Source organism: Cariama cristata, unplaced genomic scaffold (genome assembly GCF_000690535.1).
Source record: "Cariama cristata isolate BGI_N322 unplaced genomic scaffold, ASM69053v1 scaffold1975, whole genome shotgun sequence".
Classification (NCBI taxonomy): Eukaryota; Metazoa; Chordata; class Aves; order Cariamiformes; family Cariamidae; genus Cariama; species Cariama cristata.
The window spans coordinates 36,806-63,997 of record NW_009616789.1 but is presented as its reverse complement, the minus strand read 5'-3'; the positions used below and the strand labels follow the sequence as shown (position 1 = coordinate 63,997).

The following is a 27,192-nucleotide window of genomic DNA, read 5'->3' as shown; positions in this document are numbered from 1 at the left end:
CATTCAAAAGCTGATGAGATTCTCATTCACTAAGATGCAAGAGTTACTGAAAGTTGGCAACACAGCATTAACGGTGAAAAAAATCTCATGCTGGCAGATGCCAGACTGAGTGCAACCCCTGAGTATCCTTGAAGCAAAGTATCTGCAAGTGCACAGGCCACACGTGGCACGGCCCACCACTCTTATTTGTGTCGGCAGACATTTCAAAAACATGTTCGAGACTGCTCTAACAAAGGTATTTCTGCATTTTGCTGGGTTTTTGGAAAAGGAAGTGGTTTGGTTTGGGGTTTTTTGTTGTTGTTGTTGGTTGGTTTGGGTTTTTTTGAACCACTGACCTTTTGATGGAAGTTACGAACATGTTTACTTCTGACAAAAACATAGTGCTCAAAGACTGCCAGCAATGACAGTGCTGAGGGAAATCCACAAGAAACCTCAAGAGAATCTACCTAGGCAAATATTTACAGCACATCGTACTAACAAACAGCAGATCATGATTCTTCTCCATTCTGTTACTGTATTTGCACAGTAAATCTTTTCACACATTGTAATATCACACAACACAGAGAAATCTTTACTTATGCAAGGTCTTCTACAGCCAAGACATCTGAAAATACTTTACAAAATAACCTAGTTCTAACCTAGATGCAGAGAGAATACTGATCATCTCATCCTGCTTTTATTATCTCAATGAGAAAGCATAAATCCAAGTAAGTTCAGCAGCAAGATTTTGAATACTGCAGAAGAGGCTCTTCATACCAGCCACACACTCCGTTCTCTTTGTTGCTCTCCATCCTCCATATCCTCATTCATCTCTCACTAAAGAATTACTAAAAGCACCATTAACATGTCTTACACTGCAGAGACAGATACAGATAGTTGCATCTTTAGAGCTGCACAAGCTCCACTCCAACAGGAAACTCCGTTCAGTCCCCAAGCAGTTTGCCTGGTGTTAGCCAGCTCTCCAGATAAGGCCCACATGGGAATGGGAAGAAGTGCCTGGATTAAGAGTGAAGATTATGTCTCTAAATTCTGCGTGTATGGTGCTAATTTGTGCAGCCTGGAGGAGCGAACCCACTGAAGCACACTTGAAGCAGCATTACATCTGGCTCAACAGCAGCCAGAATCTTAAGAGGCTACTCTTTGGGGGCTGGGGGGAGAGAAACACCAAGGTTGAAATTACTGTGTCAAAACTAATGATGTGTGTCAAACTCTCTCAGATTAGGACAGAGAACAAGTTTTACAGGTGGTGCTGAAAACATCTTAGGTATGTATCAGACCAGATTGGGGATGAATAGCTTTCAGAGAGCTTTCCCCCTTTCATTCACTTCCATTAACAACAAAAGTGCCTGATCTAATGGTGTACCTTGAGTGCAGATTGCTCAGAAGTCATGTGAATGGCACTGCCACAGCCCTCATTCAGGAGTAACCCTCAGGAACACAAAAATCTCAGCTAAAGAATAGGTCTGTCTCTCGATTTCTCTTTTCCTGCTGCAAATGTGATCAAGCTTCTCTCCATTTTCAAGCTTGACAGATTTATAACTTTCCTCTCAAGCCCATGAGATACATACAACATGCATCATGCAAGACTGATGAATTGTCAGTTACCCTACCAGATGCTTTATAGACTTGATCTTTCTGCAACTGTTTAGTGCTCTCTAATAATTCACCATCTGGTAGAAAAGCCAGATTTTCTTATGCAAGACTGCTGTCTGTCCCTCCAAAGTTAACAGAGCACCTTTGGCCCTTAACAGGATCAAACTTTGTCGTTTCCTCTTTCCACAGTTGCTCTGCCTATGGAAAAGTTGTCTGCATTCAATATTTAAAGCCCTTTAAATTGGAATGTTTTAAAATTTTATAAATCTCAGTAGCTGTCATTCTCTTTTGAAATTGAAAATATGAAAAAGCCTCTCCCAGTGGTTCAGCTCTACCATTTTTAGAACCAAGGTGCTCTCATCTAACAAGACAACCCAATATTCAAAGCAAGGTGACAAGGTGTTAGCTGAAGCTCAGTTAACCCTTAGAAGGCCAGTGTTACTCTGATAGTTTTGAACAGTTATCTTGAACCAATGCTAAAGACTTCCTTTCCTGGTGCAGAAAGACAGCAAATAGCTAGAAACCAAATAACGTTGGTAGATTTTGGTAACAAGCTAAACAGATACAGAGTCAGTATTGCTTTGGTAAAATCAAGTCCAACAGCAACCAACCAACTAACGCTCTTAAGACACTTAGTGTGTCTTCTGCCCCAACAACCTCATGCCTCTTCAGGCTGCTCTCTCTTGCATCTGAAATTATCTCCCGTGCACCAGATGACCTTAAGTCACTTCATTTGAAGGTCTCCTTTAATCTCACTGCTTTGGCTAGCATCTCACAACTAATATTGTATTTGGGAGCTCAGACACTGCAGAAGAAGGTTTTTCAAAAATACACATACAGTCCCTTTGCTACTTCTGCATCTGGTCCTGGCAATATTATAAACTCTAGACCATGTAACCCAAAAGCAGGCAGAGGCTAAGCACTCCAGATGGCTTTGTAAAAACTGCTTTGAGTTTAGCGAGCTGAACTCCTGCCTCTGCTCCAAACTCAATGTTAGAACTACCGAGTGTTAGTTTGGCAGAAAACTAGAAAGCTGGAAAGCACAACAAAAAACCCCAAAAAACTTCATTTAAATATAGCTGATTTTGCCATGGGGCAGGTGGATGGGAAAGAGGCGGTCTTGAGAACATTTCTGAAACCTGCACGGTTTGATTCTTTCAGACAAGCAGAAAAAGCTGGACTCATTTAAAACAGAGCCAAGAATACCAACAGCTCATATGGTACTAGGAAATTCTGGCAATGAGTATGTCCCACAGGAGATAGCAGGGAGATTAGAAAAAGCAGTCAACTTTAAAGAGTCAAGAGGAATTTCAAACCAGCACTGAATAGCTTATGTCCTCTATGAACTCTTCTGGAATCTAAACTGAAGCAAGAGTCATGTGGGTCACTAGCCATGAACGGCATGGTGAAGAAAAGCATCCCCAAAGTAAGTCTGCCCATTCCAAACGAGGGACAAAAATACTGCACTAAAATAACTTCTTAAGTTTAAGCTACTTTGCAATCCAAAGTATCTAACAAGTCAGCACAAAAATGTTTCCTCCAGGAACCCCCGTACATCCACAGAACTGCCCAGTATGGTTGTGTGTGTGACTACTGACACTATATTTGCTGTGAATCGCGGTTAAGAGACTCTAGAAACTTACAGGGCAGGAAGGTAAGCCCAGTGCATAAGCAGTGCCCTTATTTGACCTTGAGACATAACAGTATCTTTTCATAAAGGAACTCAAAACAATTGTGTTTGCTTTTCAAGGTGGAAATTTCTTAAACGTTCTCAACGTGAGCCCAAGGATGCAGGTCAGAGCATACCAACTGGAGGCCACCTAGACGATCATAAAGAAGGGGCTAAAACCACACCAGCTTCTCCCAACTCTACCGCATGTGCAACACATAATGAAACCCAATTTTCCTTCTGGACATCTACCCACAACTTTGTATTTCACACAAATACCCTGAAGAAGAACCAGTGTTCTGGAGGGACCCAGTCACCACAGTACTTTGGTGTGTCACACAAACAACAGTAATCAAGAACTGACTGAGCAAGGAGGGGGCACATGCCTCACAGAGCAATGAGGCAGCTATTTATTCTATTAAACATGAGAATAATAATTGGCTACAGCTCAGCTGCTTCACTCTGTATATAACACCTCATCTCTGCTCTGAAAGAGGAAAAGGAAAACCACGACGCACCATATAAATCAAGATCATCATATTACACACATTAAAAGTTGCAGAAGCACAGTTACATGCAAGTTAATGACTTCTGAATGTTTCACTTCACTACATTAGTATTCCTTTAGCATAGATTTCTTTGCGCTTTTCTGCAAGAAATATAATATAAAGAGACTTGGGGAGTACAGCAATATGGCCAAAAAAGACAAAATGAGTCTCATTTCACTCCAAACTCCCACATGCAGGGAACGTATTAGAGAGATTCCGTGGGGCGATATATGAAGATGACAACACTAGCACAGATTTAGGGAGGAACTTCATATGAACTTGCAATACAGGAAAAAGGCCAAAAGCTAAAGCGGCTGCTATACGAGCAAAGGTACCACCTCCAGGACCCAGGCGTGAGCCGGCCTAGAGCATCAGTCTGAAGACTCTCGAACCATCTGGAGAGAAGGGATGAGCAAAGCAATTCAAGAACCGCGAAGGATAAAAATCTCTGTCAACTCGCAAGTGCTAGACAGACTGGCTAAGCAAGATGGGGATTTGATAACCATCTGTAAGTACATGAACGATACATACACGAAGAAAGGAGTGCAGGAGTATGATTAGCCATGGGCATATAACTGTGAGTAATGGAATGAGGCAGAGGAGAAGAAAGTGTATGTTGAATATTCTCCACAAACTCTCTCAAACCACCCCCCCCCAAAACCAAACAAAAAACTACCCCCCCCAAAAAAAAAACCAACCCAAAACACAACACAAAAACCACAAAAACAGAAGAGAGAGTAGATCCCAGCAGCAAAAATGTTTCATCATCTGTTTGGATGGAAATTAAAAATGGGGTGGGAAAAAAACCAAAAAGAAACACCCTAAAATATCCCATAATCTAGAAAAACAATAAAACTGAACAGAGGCAGATTGGTAAGGGCAAATATATACAACAGCAAGAATGATTCAGAAGTACTTCAAAAAGATTCTCCTTATTTTGGCAAACCATTAAAAAAACAAGCGCGAAGACTTCAGCAAGAAGCTGGTGCAGCTACTACAGATCTCTGTGATCCTGAACACACAATCACAACGTGACCCAAGGAGAGGAGCAGAGTTTTTTTTTTTTTAAGCAGGATGGAAGCACAGTCTGGATACTCCTGTCAGCCTTACTGGCTACATTTGCTTCTGAAGATACTAATTTCTGAAGGTGTCATTGCCTGCAGACAGACCTAGATGAAAAGGAGGATTTTTTCCACTGGAACAAGGATTATGAAGGGCCCCGTTAAATAACTCTGGTGATAAGTCAAAACATCCACTTAAAATATAGATCAGCCTTGAGCCTCAGAAGCCCGGCCATCATTCACAGTGAGCACTAAATACAGATCGCTGTATCTCACCCTGCTCAAGCGAATAGGCTCTTAACGCCTGCCGTAAAGTCTCCTTAAAAGAAGTAAACTATTGCATATTGTCCTTTCAACACCGGTCTTCTACATTTACAGAACAGGCCCAGTAGTGCCATCAGATGCATGGATTAAAGATCCAGGGCAGTAGAAAAATCCTACAAAAATGAAATTCAGCTATTCCTTAGCTATCAGCAAACTCTGCTAACGTGGAGGAACATGCTCATGAGTCAGCCACTTCCACAAAGCAAGAATTCCCGTGCTTTTTCCACAAATTAATACACACATGACAATATATTTTTAATACAAATGACCACGGCTTTACAGGTTTGCGTTCAGCACAACAGAAAACAGTGTAAAGATTAAAATCACAAGGTACCAAGTCCTCTCCTCTAAACCCCAACTCCTTGGCATCAAGTTCCGTACATCCAGGATGTAGAACAGCAGGTTTTAACCTAAAGAGAGGGAGAGCTGAGAAACACGGTCCTTCTGGGCTTGCTGCTTACAACACGCCGCAGCTGACTGCTATTCACCGTACAGCTGTGGTACTGTTATTCCTGCATCTGGCTCCAGCCACACCAAGCACGCTGCTTCCCCATCTCTCAGACTGACAGAACAGGCAAATCGGAGCAGATATAAGATCCATTGAGCACCAAAACCTGATTTTAACCAAAACAGCAAGAATGTAAATGACCGATTAGATGAGGGAAAATCTGTCCTTCCTTCCCTTTGAGGATTGGCATGGTGCCTACTGGCTTAAGGCCAAACTAAATCCTAAATCAATCCTAACCCAAAACTAAATCAGTTTCTTCTTTAGAAGTATGCTTTTGCTTTATCCACATGTCTACTGAGCTTTGTTAGCGGTCTCAGTGTAGAAATTTTTCAGAGACCTCCTGGAATCTGAACAAATTGTAAGCCCATTCTCTGGCTTCGGCATTTCATGCAACTACTAGAACAGTTTTCCTTTGCAGAATCCAAGAAAGCTGGACTCATAGAGAACATGATCTTCCAGGTATTCTGTTATTTTCTCAGTAATTTTTGCTTCAATCAGAGTACAAGGTACATAAAGAACTTTCTTCTGAAAAAAGTGGTTCTTTTTAATGAAAAATCTCTTTTGCTGGAAGTTCAGTTATGTTTTACATAACACAGAATACTATTGGGGTCTGCTCACTTAATGCTTTTCAGATTAATAGCTTATTCCAAATCTGCTTTTGCCAAGACCTCAATTTCTGAAATTTGCTTATCTTTTATATTTAGAAAGACCAAAATCTTCCTCAACTTTTTTAGCAGTTAAAAACTGATGCAAAATAATAATTTCCCTTTTTAGCAGTACCCTTCTCTTCCTTAATTGCTGTCTTTAACCTCCCATCATCCAGTAAGCCCAATTTTCACACAAGACAATGGCACTGATTTGCCTAAATTATTTATCCTCTACATATAGTCGTTAGTTCTTCAAAGTTCACCTTGGATCTTTCAATTTTCCTTTTATACTTGTTATACTTTATATACTCTACTACTATTACCCGAGAGTTGGGTTTCCAAATTTCCATCTCAGACAGCTTCTCAAACCTGCCATCTAGCTAGCATAAATTACTCCCAGTCGTGCCAATTTAACTGCTTTTCCCAGCTTGCTTTCTTGTGTTCCACTATTGGTTTCAAATCACATCAAGGAACTAGTTCATTTCCCCCTGCCTTTTACTTTTCTACTCTCACTTTCTCCCATTTTAATTTTAGGGATGCTTTGAGTAACTTCTTTACTTTCTTTTAAGCTGTCCTTTCTGAAGTTTAGCATCATTCTCAACATTTTTATCTTCTTCTTGGCCCCTCCGAGCTCAATGACCATACTCATGCATGATGCACACCATACCTGTGGTCACTCATGAAGACGTACGTGAGGATCCTACGAACAACTTTAACCTCGCTGATTCAGCAACAGCTTGACAAATACAGAGGTGACAAAATGCTGAGTGACTACTTGTGTCTGGAGCTATTTCAAGTCAGGCTCTGGAAAGCGTGCATGCGCTGGTTACAGAACCTCCACCGCCACCTCGTAGCCACTGTCACGTGCGGCAATTGAGTAAAAAGGACTTACTACTGCTTTGATCCAGCTAACAGAGATGATAATCCTTCTCCACAGGTCCACCAAGCACCCGTGAAATGGCAAGTTCACAAACGCACCTTGGCTGCCACCCTTTGTAGACGTGGTCACTACCAGTGCAGGAGCAGCACCACGACACCAGACTGGATCCCAGCCCCAGCCAGCTCAAAGACTGTGCAGGAAAAGACAGCAGCAGGCTGCCATGGGGCTGGCTTCTTCCTAATGCCATCACTCAGCAGACAACTTATGCCCAACTGGAGGGTTTATATATCCAATTAAACTTTCTGTAATTCTCATCTTGTGAAACTATGAACATTTTCAATGCTAGATTTTGGAATTATTCTCTCCTGAAGGGTTTTGAAGTTAATTATATCATCATTATTATTACTGTCTCAACCACAGATACTGCTTGAACCCCATTATTGTGTGTGTAACTGAGGGCTAAAATAAGAATAGCTGCTGCTTTGGTGTGCTCTGGAGCTAGCCTTTCCTACAAACTGCTTCTATAACCTTTGCCCAAACATTATGTATGCTTAGTTTATATGCAGGTAGTTAACATAGCCTGGTAGGGCAAATGGGCTTATTACATTTATTAAACTGAATTTTCTCCATGCAGAACGCCCCCAGCACCCTGCAGTCCTCTGGCTCTGTTACCACGGAAGACAGCACCCAGAAATTCCCTTTGCAACTAATAAGCAGGAACTATGAAAGCACAAGTTTCGTGCAATTGCCTTCTGTATGAAAAATGAAAACTGTTTCTGTAACCTATAAAGAAACAAAGATGCAATCAAGCTTATTGTAATAAGATGCTAAATTTATGATTATTCCATTATTTTTTTTTTGCTTTGGCAAAAGAAAACACCCTCTGAGGTAGTATATACTACATATTACCCAAGTCATATTAAAGGGATGTAAATAAAAATCAAGCCCTAGGTGTAATATAAAGCTTATTGAAGAAGATGAAGAAACCAAAGGTCTGTAAATTAAGAAATCCTGAATTAATGGTGGCAAAGTCAGTCTTAACTCTGACTCATTCCAAAAATACAATTTCTCTCCTTCAGTAGCACTTCAGGCTAAAAATTAAATTCAGATTTCTTACATCACATTCTGTACCGTAAGACGCACAAAACATCTATGCATCAGATTATGTCTTGCCCAGATCTGAGGCTGTATGTTCAAAACAGTTTGATGGAAGAAAATCAATTAAAATATTTTACAAGTCTTCTTCATTTGGCGGATCAAAGCAGTAGTTTCCTATTTACTTCCTGGCTAGAGGAACTGAGATAACAGCTGCATCAAGGCTGCATCAAATCCAACGCTTTCTGGACAGACCAGCCATCTTCCATCTTTCATGTCACAAAGCAAATCCCAGGACTCCACAGATTCAAACAAACCAAAACCTGCTTCCATCCTCACGTTTTCATGCATGCATTCTGCAAGTAAACTCACATGTGTGGACCACACACAAGTGGTGAAAACTTATAGGCAGCAGTCAGGAAGGCTCCACATGGCTGTGGATCCATGCTGCCTGCCATCTTATTAAGGATGCGCAACTTCATCTGCTTCGGATTAAAAAGATGACGAAAGGTGGGAGGCTAAAAATATTCTGCACATTTTAATAAACCTGTAACAACTGCCTTTGCCAACCTCAGAAAGAAATCCAAAGCATGCAGCAAAAGTAAACAGCATTACCTCTCAGGTAAGCTGCGCACATCACCACCTCTGCACAATTCTCACTGCTCCTTGGGTCTTGCGTGATCCTGTACCTCCCATGGACTCTCATCCACCATAAAATCCATGCTAAATGTATGTGAGTTTTCATTTTCGATACCCAGCAATTTTTCAGTTACTAGAAAAGGAATGCTTTGCCAGCCAAGGGTATTGAGTGCATGGCAGCTATGTAGCTACTCCCAATGGCTTTGGCATTTCTACACTTGGGAGGCAGCAGGAGAGATCAGTTCTTTCTTTCAGCATGGCCCAGACATACAGATAGGGGATATTCTTCACCCTTCAGCATAATTCTCCTCCATGACATCCTATGACTCTAGAAGCTTCAAGTTTTGCAATTCAACCTTAAGTAAGGTAGTCAAAGGAAAACAAACAAAAACCACCACCATAACACTTCTGCTTCCACAAGATGGTAGCTTGCTTTTTATTTTTATAATTCAATCTTTAAAACTCCTTCTTTCCCAAACTTTGAGAGCATTTCCTTTGTATCTCAGATCTTAGAACTCCCATGCTAATGGTCTGAGTCAAGACAGACCCGAATCCTAATAAACGATCAAGCTAAAAAAAAAAAAAAAAAAAAAAGTACCTCACATGAAACTGCCCTTTTGTAATGGAGACTTCTGCCAATAGCAGATGGAAAGACCTTTGAAAAATAAGACATCCCATATGCTGTCTGCAGCAACTTCGTAGCTTTACTATTGAAATTATCCAGCCTTTCCTTCCAGGCCACCACCTCTACATGACCTTGAATAAAACATAAAGACGATAATACATAATGTGCAGCTTCCTGAGATACCATTCAGTAAAAGCTAAGGAAAGAAAATTACTGCTAGCTGTTTTTTCAATCCATTCGTACATTAGTGTGCTGAAATGCATACTTGGAGCCATCGAAATCAGATTCAATGTACGTTTTACAGTACTTAGGAGGAAAGCTATTTTAATTTTGTTAGTTGCCAGAATGTAAAATCCTGTAGGCAAGAAGTTTCCAGCAGAAAAACAGAACAGATCTTAAAGGGGAAAGACCTTACCTAGCTTGATGAAAAACAAAGGAAAGCTTATCAGGACCTGGTTAAGTACAGCTCCAAGGAAAGGAACAGCCCTTGTTCCTCCACATGGCTGATGCTGGCATGGGGCTAATGATATGAGATGCAGCACCTTGTTCATCAAATCCAAACATATCAAATTAACAGCAGCACAGAGCGACTCCTCAGCTGCCAATAAACAATGGTTCTGAGGCCCTCAGCAACATATGAGGAACACGCTCCAAGTTTTAAGCGTGTACTTTTGGATATGTAATGCCACCAGATGTACAAGCTTTTTCTTACCTGCAGACTAATGCATCAAAGTGGTTTTGATGATGTTCCCTCTGAAAGCTCGTTTGCTGAGAGACCACAGCTCTATGTCCACTGCTTCCAGATGTGTGCCCAGCCCATTAGTTAAAGTGGACCTGAGCCAGGCACGAGCAGAGGGGCAGGTTTACCAAATTAGCTAGAGCACACACCACCCTGTTTATGCCAGTCCTATGTACTAGTCCGACTACGGGTAGGCAGGACAAAGTCACCCCCTCAAAATGTTTTGAATCAACTTGAATCGTCAGACTATGCTTGCACTAGTACAGCACTCTGCATTGCATTAACAAAGGTAGTCCTGATCAGGTAATATATGACCCAGAATACAATGGATTTTCTAAGGTCCAAGGCATCTGCTGCCACTGGCTGAAGAGCTTTTCTCAATGCAAGGCACCCCGCATTTCACAGAGGCAATAAGCAAACCCCAAACGGTTTCAGCTGTACCTCGCTCTCAGAGACATCCTTCCCTTTTCATACCACAGGACAGTACCCAGAGCCCTGATTTTCCTTACTTACCTATGGAAGGGACCCGATGCCAGAGCTCACGTCCCTGGTTGCTTGACCTCCAGCTAGTGCATGGAATCTGCATCACTAAAACCTTCCCCAGTAACATGATGCAATGGGCACATTTTGTTTTACTGGTACATTCTTTGAGAGATCTCTGCTTTGGTTTTATCCTTGTGGGTTTTAATAATTATGCACATACACACAGAGCTTGCAATCAGAGTACTTTGAATTAAATTTTAACCAATTTATGAAGTATTAAAAACCACAAAATTTTTTTATAACATTTTAATTGTAGTGTTACAGAACTCATCTGGTAACACCTAATTATAATTCTAAATAAGCAGTAACTAATGAGCTATTTTATGGTGCCTAAGTCCAAAATAAACAAGGTCAGGACAGTCCTGCAAAAGGAGCTGCTAATGTACACCCTGCAGAAGGGAGACCAGTCTATCTTTGGAATGCACTCATTCCTCAATTTCTGCATCAGAGCATTACTTTTTAGAAACCATAGGGAGTATCACCCATTAAGTACAGGGCCTGCTATACTGCTGGATCCTTGTCAGGAAATGGGCAGCTCTGCTCCTGTCATAGCGTACGCATCACCACTACAAGCTCATTTGAAGTGACATGTGCCAACATCATGTCGCTGGTGGGAAAGGTAGGAGCAGCTCCAGCAGAAGCAAGTGCTCTCACCCATCAGGTAGCAAAGACCCTACAATGGGATGAGTTGAGGACTGAGCAATTAAGGAGTCTCTCTTCTTCACACAGATGCCGTAACATGCCCTGCAGTAAAGGCAGCCCACCTATTGCTTGAAAAAATTAGTTCATCTTGGCATGGGGAACACTTCAGATTCACCCAGTGCTTACTAGCGGGAAGATACTGCAGACAAAGCCATAGATTTCAGGTCAGAAACTCCAGGACATTTCCCACTGACCTGGATGCTGTCCCAGAAATCACTTAGAACAATCTTGTTCCTTCACTCCATGCCTAGTAAGTTAAGTCCTTCTACCTGGCAAGCATCCACTAAGTGTTTCAAAAGTAGCTATAGCAGAGAAGTACCCCACCAGCAGCATTTTAGGGGTCAACTGGCAACGGTTGAAAGCCCAGAGGCTTTGCTTCAGAATGCATTACCCTTTGCTGACAGGTTGAGCTTAAATTTTATTTTTGTATTTTAGCCTTTTTAAAGAGAAGTTCTTTGAGAGTTGAAATGTGACGGGGGGGGTGGGGGAAGCAGCCTAAATCATATGCAATGTACAAGGTAATTTTCTCTTCTCAGAAGGAAGAGAAGGTTTCTGAAAAGGGCTTTGTGAAAGACTCGCATATCTGTCTTCTGTTTTTCCCTTTACCACTTGTTCCCTGTCTTCTAGTGAAAATGAATCTCAAAACTCTCGTGGGAAGAACATGGGCCATTCCTGACTGTAGGAGAGGAGACAACAGAGCAGGAACTTGCCTGATGCAGTTGGTATCCTCTCCACCTGCGGGAGCAATGCATTGATATTTTGAACTAACATTAAAGACATGGAAACATTTGGAATAGTATCAATGATCGGCTTTTTAAGCAGAATAACAAAGTACCCAGGGCACTGTTAGGGCTAAATCAGCAATCCAACTCTGGGAGACACTGGCAATAGAAAATGTGTTTTATGCATGCAGGTGGTTTATGACAAAAAATTTGTTTACAGACCTTTTAAAAAGAATACATGAGGGAATTTGAATGGCCATTCATCATGAAGCACTGCTGTTCATAATAAAGCTTATTCTGTCCTCCAAGCTGTGTCACACCGAGGGCACCGGCAGTAAAGGGCTGCCTACGGTGCTGCAGATTCCCCACCGTTCTGTCACGCTTCTGTCCCGCCCGCAGAAGCACTAAAGCCTTGCACCAGACAGGCCACGGCGGTGTAGCTCTCTGTGCAAAAGTATTCTGGGCTTGCTCTTCAGCTGAGACTTACATGCTTCAGAAAACTTTGCAGTCCAGTCAACCTGCCTTTGTCCAAACTGGAGTGTGCCTGTGACCTGTCATCTCCTCAGGAAGTCAGCACCATCTGATGGAATTTTTACAAATGTGAAATAAGATTAAAAGCACGTATCCTCCTTGACAGTGTTCATCATAAGCCAGTTACAACTCATATTGCTAGCTGAAGCAAATTGATCGTCCCTGGAAAACTGAAAGCCTTCCTGAGCAAAGGCAACAGGAGAGCTCAGCAAGGGCTGAAATGGACAGTTGAGAATTCAGATGGTACAAACATCCCTCTGCACGTTCCTCCGCCAGCAAACATGGAAAACCATGCCCCTTGACTACACGGCAAAGCTTCTGGATACACTGCAGTTTCTTTTACTTATTAGCTCACCATTGACCGCCAGAAGTTTGACCAATGCTTGCTGCATGCTTGTCCTGGCAGCCTTCCCCAGGAAGGCTGCCCACGGCAGTGCTGTGCTCCAAGTCTTCTTCTGGCCTTACGGTGCATGAACAACTGCAAGATCAACCCCGACTCTGTAAGGCAGCTGGGAGGAAGGTAACCTTTCAAGAGCCCAGCAAACGCCGTTACCCAACCTGCAAGCGCCCGTCCTGCGACCTCCTCGAGCGCCTTTGCGGCCGACCAGCATCAGCCTTGCAAGAGGAGCCAGCAGGATTTTTTCTTCACTGTGCAGATCAGAAAGGAAGAGCTGATCAAACCACTGCCTGAAGCGAAGATGCACCAGGAAGGTCAACCGAAACTACTGACAAAGCAGACTCACAGGCAGCAACCATCATTAAGACCAAGACCGAATAATTACTGACAGCCAGTTGTATGAACTAGGCAAAGCTGATTATTTCTTTTCAATCAGACCTACTGCCCTGGGAAAGCCCACCATCCCCAAACCCTTTTCCATCAACTGTCCAAGAGAGTATCTTGCAAGTTACTAGAGGCACAAAAGCTGCAGACACTTGGCTCTCTATCTTTGAAAGCATTCTACTTGAATTTATCACACTACATGCAAGTCAAACTTTATTTAGCTGAACGAGAATCCTATAAGCTCCCCTATCCTCACCAGAGAGTGGGAACAAGCAGAACAGCTAGTGCCTTCTTGCTTTACTGAATTCATTATATTAAACCAAAAGCAATGTCATCTTAACTTGAAAGGACTTTTAAAAGAGCTTGAAGCAATTCTGCTGCTGCAGCATTTTTGTATTTTGGATTAACTACAAGCCTTCTTAACCCCTCCGAGTTTGTAAATGCACATACCCATATCCTCCTAAGCTTTCAGAGCAGCCAGCGATCTCTGAACTGTTAGCAAGTCGAGAGTTAAGGCGTACACCATGTACAACTATTGTAATTTGAGCTCCTCTACAAGTTAAAGAAGTCCAAGTTTTAGATATTTTTGTCCACAAGAAAGGACCTGCAGAATTTGGTAAATTATCTCAGACACTCCTCATGTCTCATGTGCAATTTCCCCGATTAATATCCCGGGCTCACAGGGGCAATGAAAAGGTCAAAATCCTACTACAGGCAACAGTGCTAAAATATTATTAAATGTTACCTTTAAAACATTTCCAATTAGTATTAATATAGAAACATTTCTGTCGCGAGGGATTTTTTTAAATTTATTATTATCACCACAGACTTTTTAAGCTCTTTTTCAAATGGGATTTTCTAGTCTCTTTTTCTTTTTTTTTTTTGCCAAGAGAGTGTATCAGAAGCTATGGAAAAAACTTCAGTAGCAACTTTCTGGAAATGAAACATTTAAAAAAAAGGTGCCACCAATAACTGGTTTTATCAGATGTAGTTTGTCATTCTTCTGGACAGCTGGAAGCCTTAGGCAAACGTACAGGGGAAAACAGTGAACCACCACATCCATCTTTTGTTTATTAACCCTTGAGTTTATTCAAGTGCCTTTGAATCCTGAACTACACAAAGTTTTCCATACTCAGCAATCGATACTGGTGGGCAGAGAGAATCAAAAACGTCCTTAAAGTTTATTAACTTTTGGAGAAAGCATCAGATAACGAACCCTTTCATCTCAACTCACAGAGCTGAAGAATGGTGAGAGATGACAGCGGCCAGAACCCAACCAGCTCCAGCATGGTGCTACCAGAAGATCTTCTCAGGTGCTTGATACAAGCCCTGCTGAAAGCATCGGTATCGCTCCTGCCCCAGAAGTTTTTAAGGGCCCTGTACAGGACAGGCTGTCTTACCCTGCCTCTGGGGGACACCCTTTATAAAACAATCAAAGAACCCATTCAAAATGAGCTTTTAAGCTTTCTTCTGACTCTGCCATGTTTTCAGAGGAACAGGTGCATCTCAGGGATGGCCGTACACGTGCTGTAGATGAAAGGATGCCAAGCAGTGCCAAGTTACCTCAGACAAACAGTATCTAGAGGAGATGGATGGAGTCACAAGATCAAACTGCAAATACTCCGAGCTCAACATTATTTTGAAAAGGGTTGTCTACGCTCATTTGCCCATTCACAAAAAAAAAAAAAGGGGGCATCCATAGGGCGGATGTGCCTACTGTAAAAAAAAAAAAAGAAGGGGGGGGGGGGAGGGGGGGAGAAAAGCTGGTTTTATATACAAAGTTACTTCAACAGAGTAACAGAGTGCCCTAGAGGCCACTGTATTGTTCATTTTCATACTAAAGTCAATAAACATACACACTTGTTATTTAGATTAAACAGGTGCAGCACCAAGGGGTCTTGCTGCAGCATTTAAGACCTTGTTGAGAACTTGCCCTGCCCTAAGCCAGGCAACAAGCATGTTCAGAAAGCCGACACAGGCAATTTGACCAGCAGTAGGTCTAGCCCCTGAAGGTCTCATACATCACCGCCCACATCTGCATTTCCCCTCCCTTTGCCATCTTTCCTCACAGACTTCCCAACGTCCAGGTGCATTTCAAGACAGTTGGGAGGATGTAATTTGTAATCTCAATTCAGTACAACATGAGGTAGCCAAGACGGTTAAGAAAGAAGGGGCCTAACTCTTCCAAGTTAGTTTATTGCATCTTTGCAAGAAGAATTAATTTCTATTCCAGTAATGCCTACAGTGGTGTGTCCAGTCCAAACACATAACAAGAGAAACAGATGCATTCAAGACAGGCTCACGTTTTGCATGCCACGTGGTGGAGGAGCTGTGTGTCCGTGAGGATGCACACACTACAATTGGTTGCATCCCTTAAGTGATCTATCAGTAGTTGGTCAATGACAAGAAAAGTACAGCCTTTCCTTCTCTTTGGTAAGACACTAATCTATTACAACTCTACAAGCTAGGGTAATTAGTCAAAAGTCTATCATACCATATAAAATGAAAATGGCTTGAAGATGAGCCTGTTCACATCAATTAACTATTAAAGTGGCATTAGCTGAAGCTTTTCACTTGCCATTTAAAAGTTAGTGATAACGTGACATGAGATGCGTATAACTAGTGCAGCACAGTCTACACCCACATTCACCCACCCGCCCAGCCCAGACACCTCAGTTGTGCCAGTATCTGCTCTGCCTCTGCAGACTGGTTCCAGTACACCCCAAGAGCAACCACAGCCTGCCTACTAGGGATGCTCGGTACTTACAGCTGTGAAATCACCGTGGGGAGCCAGCGGGTAGCTCCTCCAAACAGTAATCACAGCAAGCATTTGCACATGTTTGCCTGACATTTCCACTTTTGTTTCAAAATAAAGTCCTCAAGCAACAAGGTGAGGGCTCCGTAAAGGGTAGCACAACCATTTCTAGAAACCACCAACTGTGTTGTTTTCAGCTGTGTTCACACTGCTGTAATCAATGGAAGCACTTAGCAGTGATGAGTACGTACCAGCAAGAAAAAACACCCCATCCTTTATGCCATGGCTGTATCTTCTTCCAGACCAACCAATGCATCAAGATCACTGACTGCACTGGGAGGTGAAGCACTGAGAGGGTTGGTGCTTAATTAAGCTGAAGTAAATACATCCCAGCTCAGGAGCAGACTAAAATCACCTCCGTAGCACATCAGCTAAGAGCAGACAACAGCACAGCAGCTTCAGACTCTCTCGTATTTCTACTGCTTATGACCCGAGCTTTTTTTTAATTGCACAAATTGAAGAATGATTAGCAGGTGTGTGGACATTAAATGCCCTGTTGATGTAACCAAAACAGATTTGCTTTATTCCGAATGATTACTTAAGGCCATAGCTGTGAAACAAGAATGAATCAAAATAAAAGCATACATTAAAAACAGAAAGCATCACCTCAAAAACAAGGGGAACTTATAGCCTTAGTAATAATTTAAAAGCCGCACACTTTAACATCATGCTTTCTGAAACAGAGAGGCAAGCGCCTTTTTCATGAAACACCATAAACCCGCTACAGTGTGCTTCTCATCCTTTACAGTCTCTAAATTGAACTTATACAAATACTAACAAAATTAATCCCACCTATGTTTTGCATCAGGATTCTACATAAGAATCTATATCCAATTTTACGATAAATTTATATTTTTGCTGAAAAGTGTTATGCACAACTCAAGACCGGTAGAAATACAGGGTCAAGTCACAGACCAGCTTCCATGAGCCAGACGAGGTGAGCAATAAGTGCAACCTTGACAGACCGCAGCTGCCTGTGCTGCCACAACTTTACAGGCAGTATGCTCCCTAACAAACCACTAAACAGGCACCAACACTCCTGGTGCTGTTTGGAAAGTCAATACTAAGCTACAACTTTAAACATTTTTGCCTCACCTCTCATCTTTCACAAATGCTCCTCTTCACAGCTTATCTGCCAGCTGAACAATGAGAAATGGGGGACCTCAGACTGGCTGCCAGCCAGCCAGCCTTTTCAGGCTTCATTTTTAATACCATTACCTATGAATACGTTACATTTGCTTGGCCTCCAGTCACCTCATTAACCCTGGCAGCAAAGCAACTAACATAAATATAGCTTACAATATATATTTGATAAGAAAGCTATGCATTTTTCCTTAGCACTTCATCTAGAAAGGTAAATCTCGAGAGGTAAGTCTCTAGCTGTTAACCAGCTATTTCCCTCTCCCCACAGAGGAAGAAATTGTGTTTTTCTCTGACAGCAATATGTGATGTTACTGTCATTACAACTGTTTCAGAACAGCTTCAAACTACACTTGTGTTTCAGAACTACCTGACAGAGCCCTTGTTCAAAACTTTAATCTCTCAATATGTTGTTTCAAGGGAAGCTTTTAGTTTCAACTGTCCAAGTCATCAAGTACACAAAAGAAAATGCATACTTAAAGGTGGATGATACAATCCTACTCACTGCATTCAAAATACAATCCACAATCTCCTTCCCTGGGGCTTTCCCCAGGCTGAATCATCAGCCTTTCTGCATGCCATGCGACAGCATCACAGGGCTGAAAAACCCCAGAAAGGGTTTCCTAAGAGCAGGGACAGGCCAGTGCAAGAGATCTTGTTAGACATCCTCCTCACTGCGATTTGCAGCCACAGTCTCAGCTGCTGTGCTTCTCCAGATTTTACTTAGCAAGCAGATCTCACTTCCTTCATCTGACTCCAATATAGACTTGCTAAGAGTTTCCTTCCAAAGGACTTTTAAACATGACATGCACACATATTCACACATTATTTGTGCGTATTTTACATCTCCATACATATATTTCTATAAAAAGGATACCATGCATGTGTTTTATAGCCAATGCATTGTAATTTTCTTTTGAACAGCTCCAACAGCACCGTTGTGCTTTGCTTTTACATCGGACGCAGCAGAGCAGAGGGGTTCTGTTCCCAGCAGCCGGGCAGGTCTGGAGCTCCAACCCTGCCTCCAAGTGCAAGGACTTGCCAAGTGCCTTCACTCCTGCACCTTACACTCCTCAACTATAAAAGCAGTGATAGCACTCTGCCTCCCTGACTCTATTTTGTGAGAATGGATTTAAAACAAAAAAAAACAAACAAAAAACCCACCAACCAAACAAAAAAACAACTATGAAACTCCGAAGAGTAAATACTGCTATCTTGAAAACATCAGAAGCTTACTCCAGTTACCAGGATTCTATAAAAACACACAAAAAATTATTATGCGAACATTTTCTGGACTAATGTTATTCTTCCATTTCTCAAAATTCCACTAAATCGTTAGTTTTAGTACAACAATTTATACCACCAGTTTGGAGAAAAGCTGCAAATCATCTGAATTCTAGTTTTCCCACTTGAAGAAAAGCCTAGAAATACACAAGTTATCTCTTATAACCCTGTAACAACAGAGGTTTGGCTTTAGTAGAAGAACAATGAGATAAGAAATCAAAACGGTCATCCATCTGCTGATGGTGCATAAACACTATATTTATTAGCACTTTCACATACTGATTTTAGACTAACCTCTTTCTCACAGTAGTAATAGCAGAAATGACCATTTCAAAAACGCTGTCATCCAAATGTCACAAAACAAAAGGGAACAAATGATACTCCTGTGCAAGATCTACTTCCTCAGGTCTCCTCCGGCATTTAGAAGCTGGCATGGGAGGAAAACAATCCTGCTCCCGTGACTCATCTCACCCTTCAAAGCCAAAGAGGCTCCGGGACGGAGCAAGCGTGGGAGCTGCACCAGGAGGTCCAGCCAATACTCCCCATCTCTCTGCAGCCTGCAGCGGTTCCTCCATTTTGCAGAAGAGGATCCGGTCAGCACTCATCTTCCTAATTACACAGCAACAATTAGCTGGAAGCTTGTTGGGCTGTGCATGTCACCTGTTAACAGGGCTCCGTGAAAAAGGGCTAAAACTGGATGTAGCAGATGGAGCTATATATCCTGCCCATCTCTGGAGAGCGGATTTGTAATGCAAAATACTGAATTCAAGATGCGACCCATGGATACAAGGAAGCAATCAGAACCAAACTGATTAAACAAGACCCAGGTCTCAGCACGGCGTGCAGAATACTAAGCAGAAACAAAGATACCTCGGAGAGGGAAACAAACTGCACGCCGAGTCACGCACCAGCCAGATCTTCACTGCACTGCGCGACCGCCTCTTCAGAAAAATCAGACTATTCTTCTAAGAACTCACCAACGCCAGAAAGATCCGCATCCCAAACACTCTATCTCAGATACACAGAGATTAAAACCTCGGGTCGTCGAGTTGTCTGTTTTGTAATGGGGAAGCCCAGGGCAGTGATGCTGCGACCCACACAGCCAAATGCAACTGCGCTTGTTGCTAAGCTCTTCAGGTTTACAGTGTCCCAGGTCAGAAGACAAGTCTGGATTACTAGCCCAGCTTCTCTTACAACCCCAGGACATGAGATTTCATGCAGCTACCGCTATCCTGAGCCCAACTCCTTAAGTTTGGACTAAAGCAAATCGGGATTCAGGATGGGAGGAATGTGGACCAATGCCTGGGACAGACATCAGGACACAGAGGGGATGCGCTGCTTCTCCTCCCTCCCTGCCCTCTCACTTGCCCCCGAGCGAGGTGTGCTCTGCTTCCAGCTCCAGTACTGCTGGCTCCAGCACCCAGTCACACCTTCTTGCTCTGCTTTTCGCTGCAATATTCAAGAGCATTTTTAAATCCTTGCACTGGGAACTGTGCTTTCCCTTATCAACACTGATCTGGCTTCACAGACCTCCCACTCGTTTTGCTTCATCGGCTAATGGAAGAGGAGACGAATTAAATAGCCCTCTGAGCTCCTGCAGCCGCTCTCTTACAAATACTCGGCTGACACACACAGACATGCTTCTCAGCTACACCCTTGCTCAAATAGCCACCAGAAAAACTGTAATTTAGACTTTTAACAGCTCCTCCAGTGAAACAGAAAAAACCAGCCACCCTTAAAGCTGGTTTTGTTCTACTTTCACTCAGCAAAATGCTTACCCCTCAGACAGCTGGAACCAGCCTCATACATTATTTTGCTGTCTTACACCTGCCTGCTAAGTGAATGATGTCACGTAGCCTTACAAGAATAAACATATTCTGACATGCACCAAAAAATGAACCAACTAAGCTACAAGCAAAGACAGTTTACATAATGCTTTGCAGACACCTTTACACTGGGCCCCACAGCAAAGTTAATTTTTTTCATCCAGGGCTTAAAGAGAAGAAAAACTTTCTAATGCCAGTACAGTGCTTGCCCACTGACTTACCAAAGCATGTACTGCCGAGCTGCTGCACAGTCTGCATGCCTCAGTGACCGAGTGCTTTAGGAAAATTCCTGTTATATGCACACATACACACACAAAAGAGCAATCTAACAATCAGAATATTTAGAGACACATTATTCAGAGACACTGATATGGCCTCTAGAACCACACTTCTTGATTTGGGTGAACTGGGGGAAAAAAAAAAAAAAAAAAGATGCTGTGGCATCCCTTCTCCTCTCCTCTTCTCTTCTCTTCCCCTGTCGATTTCTTCAGGTTTGGGGGGTTTGATTTTTTTAATTTATTGCCTTTCTCGTAGCTTGACAGAAAGTTTCTGCTATTCCACCAGATTTTACCCCTTTCTGTTCGGTAAATGTTGATTCTCCCCCATCCTCCTACACATCTCACATGGAATTGCTACAGCCTCTTTTGTGTAACAAAAAAAAATGTCTACCTTTATCTCACTACAAAATCTGCTGTTTCAACAACATCAGCAGTGCCTGGACATCAGCGTTCAGGGTCTAACTGAACAGAAGAAACTGCATCCCACTGTCCCTCTGGAACGCAGGGGGCTGCAGAGCCCACCTCACCTCCACACGCCGTGCTGGTGCCGAGAGCACGGCAGAGCCCCAGGTCTGAGGGCAGGCAGCGATGGCTACAGCCCCCTTCGGCCCTCCTCCAAAGCACGCCAGCATTCCTTTTTTTTTATCATGCCTGCACTGCACACAGAATTTGAAACTGATGCCCCTAGTAGCTCTTGGCTGATGCGATTGTGTTGATCTTACATAGGCAGATAATAATGTCGGTCTAAAATATCTTAACAGTCTTGCCCTGCAACTAATGTACAGGAAAACCAATGATAATTTTACTAATGACTTGCAAACGCTATTGCCTAGCCTCTTTTTCAGGGGTATGGAACGATACTGTGAAGAAGGTGGGTAGTGGTGGTGATGCCCTTGCTCCACAGGCTTCTCCCAAGTGAGACTTCATGCCTCTATGCCAGGCACTGGCTCAACCCTCCAACCCCAAACAAGACAAGATTTTTAAGATTTTTTTTTTTCGTTGTTGTTAAGACATGCCTTAATCTGAGCATGCTGCTCCATTTCTGCATTGCTGAGCTCCGCTATCTGTAAACAACAGTCAGGACTGGTTCTCTGCAATGCAAGTTCAGATCTTTGGATAAGAGATGGTAAGTAAAAAGCAAAGTAGTATTATAGAATACAGCAGGATATCTCTCACATAAACAACTTAAAAATAATCACCTTTTAATGATAAGTCTCACCATCAGGAGCATTGAGCACAGCATGACTGTGCTGAGGGAGCAGGGAGTTGGTGAAGATAAGGTGGTTTTTCCTTCTTGAAGTTTTTTAATAAAAATCTAGCTATGAGACTAAGTTTACTTTTGCTAGGAAATCTTCAGAATAAAATGACTGCTATTTCTATATCCAGGTGCTTGTCATGTGTACGAGTCTAGTCATTTGAGATTCAGCACAGATCTGCTCTTGACGTTAAAAAAGCATGCCTCCTACTTCCTCTTCAAGAGCAGGGTACAATCAGCCAGCTTCCATTTAATATGGACAAACATGATTTCAGCATTATTCATCACTCCAATTTCAATAATGAAATGAAAAGTATTCCTTAAACTGAAACGTTTAAAAATCTAGCTACCTCCCATCATCTTCCAGTCCTCTAGAAGAAATTAAGTTGATGTCCTCCAAGAGATTTAATCGACAACAGACTCTTCACAGTCCATTTCAAAAGACTAAAGCACTGTTCCTGGAATGACCATTTGTTTCCTTGGATAGCACCAACAATAAGATCTAAAAACCCAGCCACCAGTGAACACATTTTCTGGAAAAAGTGACTGTAAGATGTCTTCAAGTTGAAAATTTTATCAATCACAAGTCTCCACTGAAGAGCCAGCATATCCACCTGTTTTGAGGTTATTCCCATTTAAACTTTAAATGATTTTGAAGAAAAATCTAGAGTTCATCCATAAAGCTTTAAGTGATAACATCACTGGCAAGTCATTGAGAACACAACTGAAAGCCAACTGCCCAAAACCTACAAAACAGAAAAAACTCCAAAGATATTTTGATTTATTTTTCTTTTTTTTAGAAGACCTGACTTCATAGTCCCAAAACTTTTAAGTAAAATAGGGCAGTACTAGCATTCATACCTCTGACAGCGTAATCGTGTGCTTTAAGACAGTAGAAAACTTTTAATTTTTACTTCAATCCTTTCAAAACCATAGCAGGTTATTTTCAAAGAAGTAGAGGACTCCTAAACATCAACAGGGATCACTGCTACCCAGGGTACATAGTCCAAGTTTTCACAATTGTCTCTAGTGTAATATAATATATTCATCTCTTGTAACCAAGGCTGTAATTTGCTAAGCACATCTTTCAGCAACAGTGATGGCTTTAAGCAGTCACGGTGCCCAAGTCCAGTCACCTCCCCGGCTGCGTCAACACAGTTTTGTGCAGTGAACTGGATCAGGGAACCAATCTGAGCTAGAAGTAAACAAGAAGGGGAAAAAGAATACAATTCTCTTTAACCTGAAGCAGACTCCTGATTTACTGCCCTGCTGTTAGTGACAAAGCAGGTTTACAGCAAGCAGGAGGAGATGGGCAGAGACTGGTGAAGCCCAGACCATCTCTGGAAGAAACGTTCTAACTATGCACGGCAGCTCAATTACTGCATACTGCAAAGTACTTACTAACGTCTAAAAAAAAGATTTCAAGGCAGTATTTTGATCGGTTTTCTTTTTCAAAATAATCTCCCACCCAGGGTCTATGGTTATATTTCAATAGCATCAGAAAAAAATTCTTAAAACCTATGTCCTCTGCAGAAAACAACCTCTAATGAAAGCACCAGCACTCTTCCACAGTGTGGTGGTTTAACCCCAGCTGGCAACTAAGCACCCCACAGCCGCTCGCTCACTTCCCCCGGGTGGGATGGGGGGAGAGAATAGGAAGAGTCAAAGTGAGAAAACTCATGGGTTGAGACAAAGGCAGTTTAACAGGGAAAGCAAAAGTTGCACTCACAAGCAAAGCAAACCAAGGAATTCATTCACTACTTCCCATGGACAGGCAGGTGTTCAGCCACCTCCAGGAAAGCAGGGCTCCGTCACACATAATGGTTACTTGGGAAGACAAAACACCATCACTCTGAACGTCGCCCTTCCTCCTTCTTCTCCCAGCTTTCTATACTGAGCATGACACCATATGGTATGGAATCTCCCTTTGGTCAGTCGGGGTCAGCTGTCCCAGCTGTGTCCCCTCCCAACTCCCTGTGCACCCCCAGCCCACTCGCTGGTGGGGTGGTGAGAGAAGCAGAAGAGGCCTTGACTCTGTGTAAGCCTTGCTCAGCAGTAACTAAAGCATCCCTGAATTATCAACAGTTTCCAGCACAAATCCAAAACACAGCCCCATACTAGCTACTATGAAGAAAATTAACTCTACCCCAGCCCCAGTACACACAGCCAGAACAGTGCTCCTCCCTCGTCATCAAAATTTCCAGGAGGTTAAAGCCTTTCCCAGCTCTTCAGAAGGAAGTGCGTTTCAGCACAACACTCAGGACTTTCTGCTCTTTCGGATCAGAGTCACTGCCACATGCTTTCTCACCTTTTATGGGAGCCTGACTGAATAAGCAGTCTGAAGATTTCAGGATTTAGAACTCACCTGAGATAAATTCCTTCAAGCAGCACAGCTACATCTGATAAAGACCTATTAATGAGGACAGCCCCTCTTTGAAAAGATGCTTTTGAGGATTCGTCTCCTTTCTCAGCCACACCAAAGACTGTCTCTGCCCTGTCATTTGACCCGGGAACCACAGCTGATAGCAGTGCGGAGGCAAGATAGGACCCGTAATTCCCTAACAATTGGGGAAAACAATGGAGAACAAACCATGGAGAGTGGATTATATCCTTGAAACTTCTTAAAACATTTTCCCATTTATTCTGGAAAAGGTTCAGAGCAAAGTGTTCATCAGCAAACTCTGATGAGAACAGTATGAGGTGGCACATGCTTTGCAGCCAATCCTTAGATGATGCTTTCTGGACAACAGGTATTCAAGGCAGTAAGGCTGTACCCTACCAAAATACTTGTTTTTATATAGCTTTAATAGAATGTTACAAAGTCACCGTAATTACGGCCTCCATCCCACCTCCTAGAGCCTACAAATTACTGGCCAACATGCAAAAAATAATGATGCAACTGTGGAAAAAGGATATTTAGTAAAGTAAGTAGCATGGAGAACATTTTCTTTCTCTCTTCCTTTACCAAGTGATTAAATAGAGGGATCAGGGGCTCAGATTTCAGCAACAGATGTTTAATTCTGAAAGCTTAGTCCTTCCTGGACAAAAACTTTGACATTTCATTAGACTGGCTTATTGATCAAAATAAGGTATGTATCCCAGGTAACTTCTGTTTTGAAATAATGAGATCGTAATCTGACTTGCAACATATTTGTTATTCCTATTATCACCAATGCGTACAGTCTTTATTATCAGCTTCTGAAATCCTCTTTATACAATCTGGTTCTCCAGCACCGTGGAATTGTGCTCACAGCGGCACCAAAGTGTCTCCTCTTAAAATGCTATTCCCAGTTCAAAACTGTTGTCGTGTATTTAAAAACTATACAAGGAAAAGAAAACAAGCTGCATTGTACAGCTTTCCTGCACTATATAATTGACTTAGTAATTTCCATAAATCCCAGTGAGAAGTTACTGGTTTGTCAATCTATTCTCTTTCACACACCAGATTTTGGGAAAATGCATTGAAATGGCTGATTTACTAATCCTGCCCTAGGTACTACTTCAGTAGCAGATGCCACCTAGCCCAAGAGAATAGTCTCATTTAAAGGAGCAAAATGCAACTACAAAGCTAGTCTAAATTTAGTACAGTTCAACCACCAAGGAAGGAACACTTATGAAGACATGGGAAAGGTCTGTGTTACCAGTACAGATGCGACCCAAATATCTCATCTACACAAACATGAGGTGCTACTAGGTGTAAAATAAAATACTGAAATATGGATATACACAGGGCCTACTATATCATAGATTTGTTTAGGCTGGAAAAGACCTTTAAGATCAAGTCCAACTGTTAACCTAGCACATGCCTTGGTATGATTGCTGGAAACTCCATTAAGGTCATAAATATAGCGATAGCTGACAAGAAGTTCAACAGAGGGATACATATTCTCCCAGTAGGAGAAAATGCTCTTAACAACAACCTGTGGGATTATGAAAATACGCTACTTAAGTATCTGCTGCTATTAGTGATATTGTACTGCCTGACAGATCTATAAGAGTTTTCACTTTGAACACATGCTTGGAGTGCTTTTTTTCTTTTATCAAGGGAGTATAAACACTAATCTTTGGGGAGGACAAACAAAGCATTCTACCCAGCATGGAGAACGGACGTGCTTATTAGCCCAGGGGCATTAGTAACTTGTGGTATCAGCACGTTATGGGAGAGACAGTCATTAAATCATTACAGTTGTCACTTGTGAACGCGAGTGGCATGGACAGGGGTGTCTGAAGACAAAGACATCACCGACCCAAGGACCCCACCAACTACACAAAGCAGAGCAGAGGTGATTAAGTGCCATGGGAAGCAAAGAAGGAATCCTGCAAACACCATTGCTGAAAGCGTTCAAAGAAAGAGAAAATTCTGCCCAACCATCGCATGTGATTCTTTTCCCTGAAACTACACATTTTTTCTTTTATTTGCACACTAATTTAGCAAATTTTCTTCCTTTACCTGTGAAGGAGCTGCTATATCCAAGTGTTTACAAAATTTACCTTTTTTTTCATTCTTTCACCCCTGCCACGTCACTGGCATAAAGCTCCCTCTTCATTCTAAAAATACTTTATACAATCTTGTTGGGTTCACATGAAGGCTTTCAGGACCATCAGTAAGATCACGGAGCACAAGATGTATCCACTAAACCCAGAATTACAGATTGCATCTTAGGCTTCTAGAAAACAAAGGTTTGAGTGATTAACACATAACTATTTCTAAAATTAAGTAATTGCAGAGAAACAGCACTGCTTAGTGAAACTGAGAACTCCATGCTACGAAAAATTAGAGGTAATTATAACGTATATGTAAAGGGCACAGCATCCTGAGTGTTAAATCACCCTTAATTATGTTTTCTGGATTTGTAACACTGACATTTGAAATCCTAATGCTACACTGATATACCACATTAAATAAAATACGCCAACAACTCTATTCTGAATCACCTTGAAGGCTTGCAAAACAGAACTGTGTTTGAACACATTTATCTTTTTTTTC

The 27,192-nt window shown here is 42.1% G+C and overlaps 1 protein-coding gene across 1 annotated transcript in view; it reads right to left on the bottom strand.

Annotated features, from left to right (window-relative positions):
• Positions 1–27,192, bottom strand: part of PTPRF (protein tyrosine phosphatase, receptor type, F) — a 296,503-nt gene that overhangs the window by 254,660 nt on the left and 14,651 nt on the right. The gene's annotated exons all lie outside the window — the stretch shown is intronic.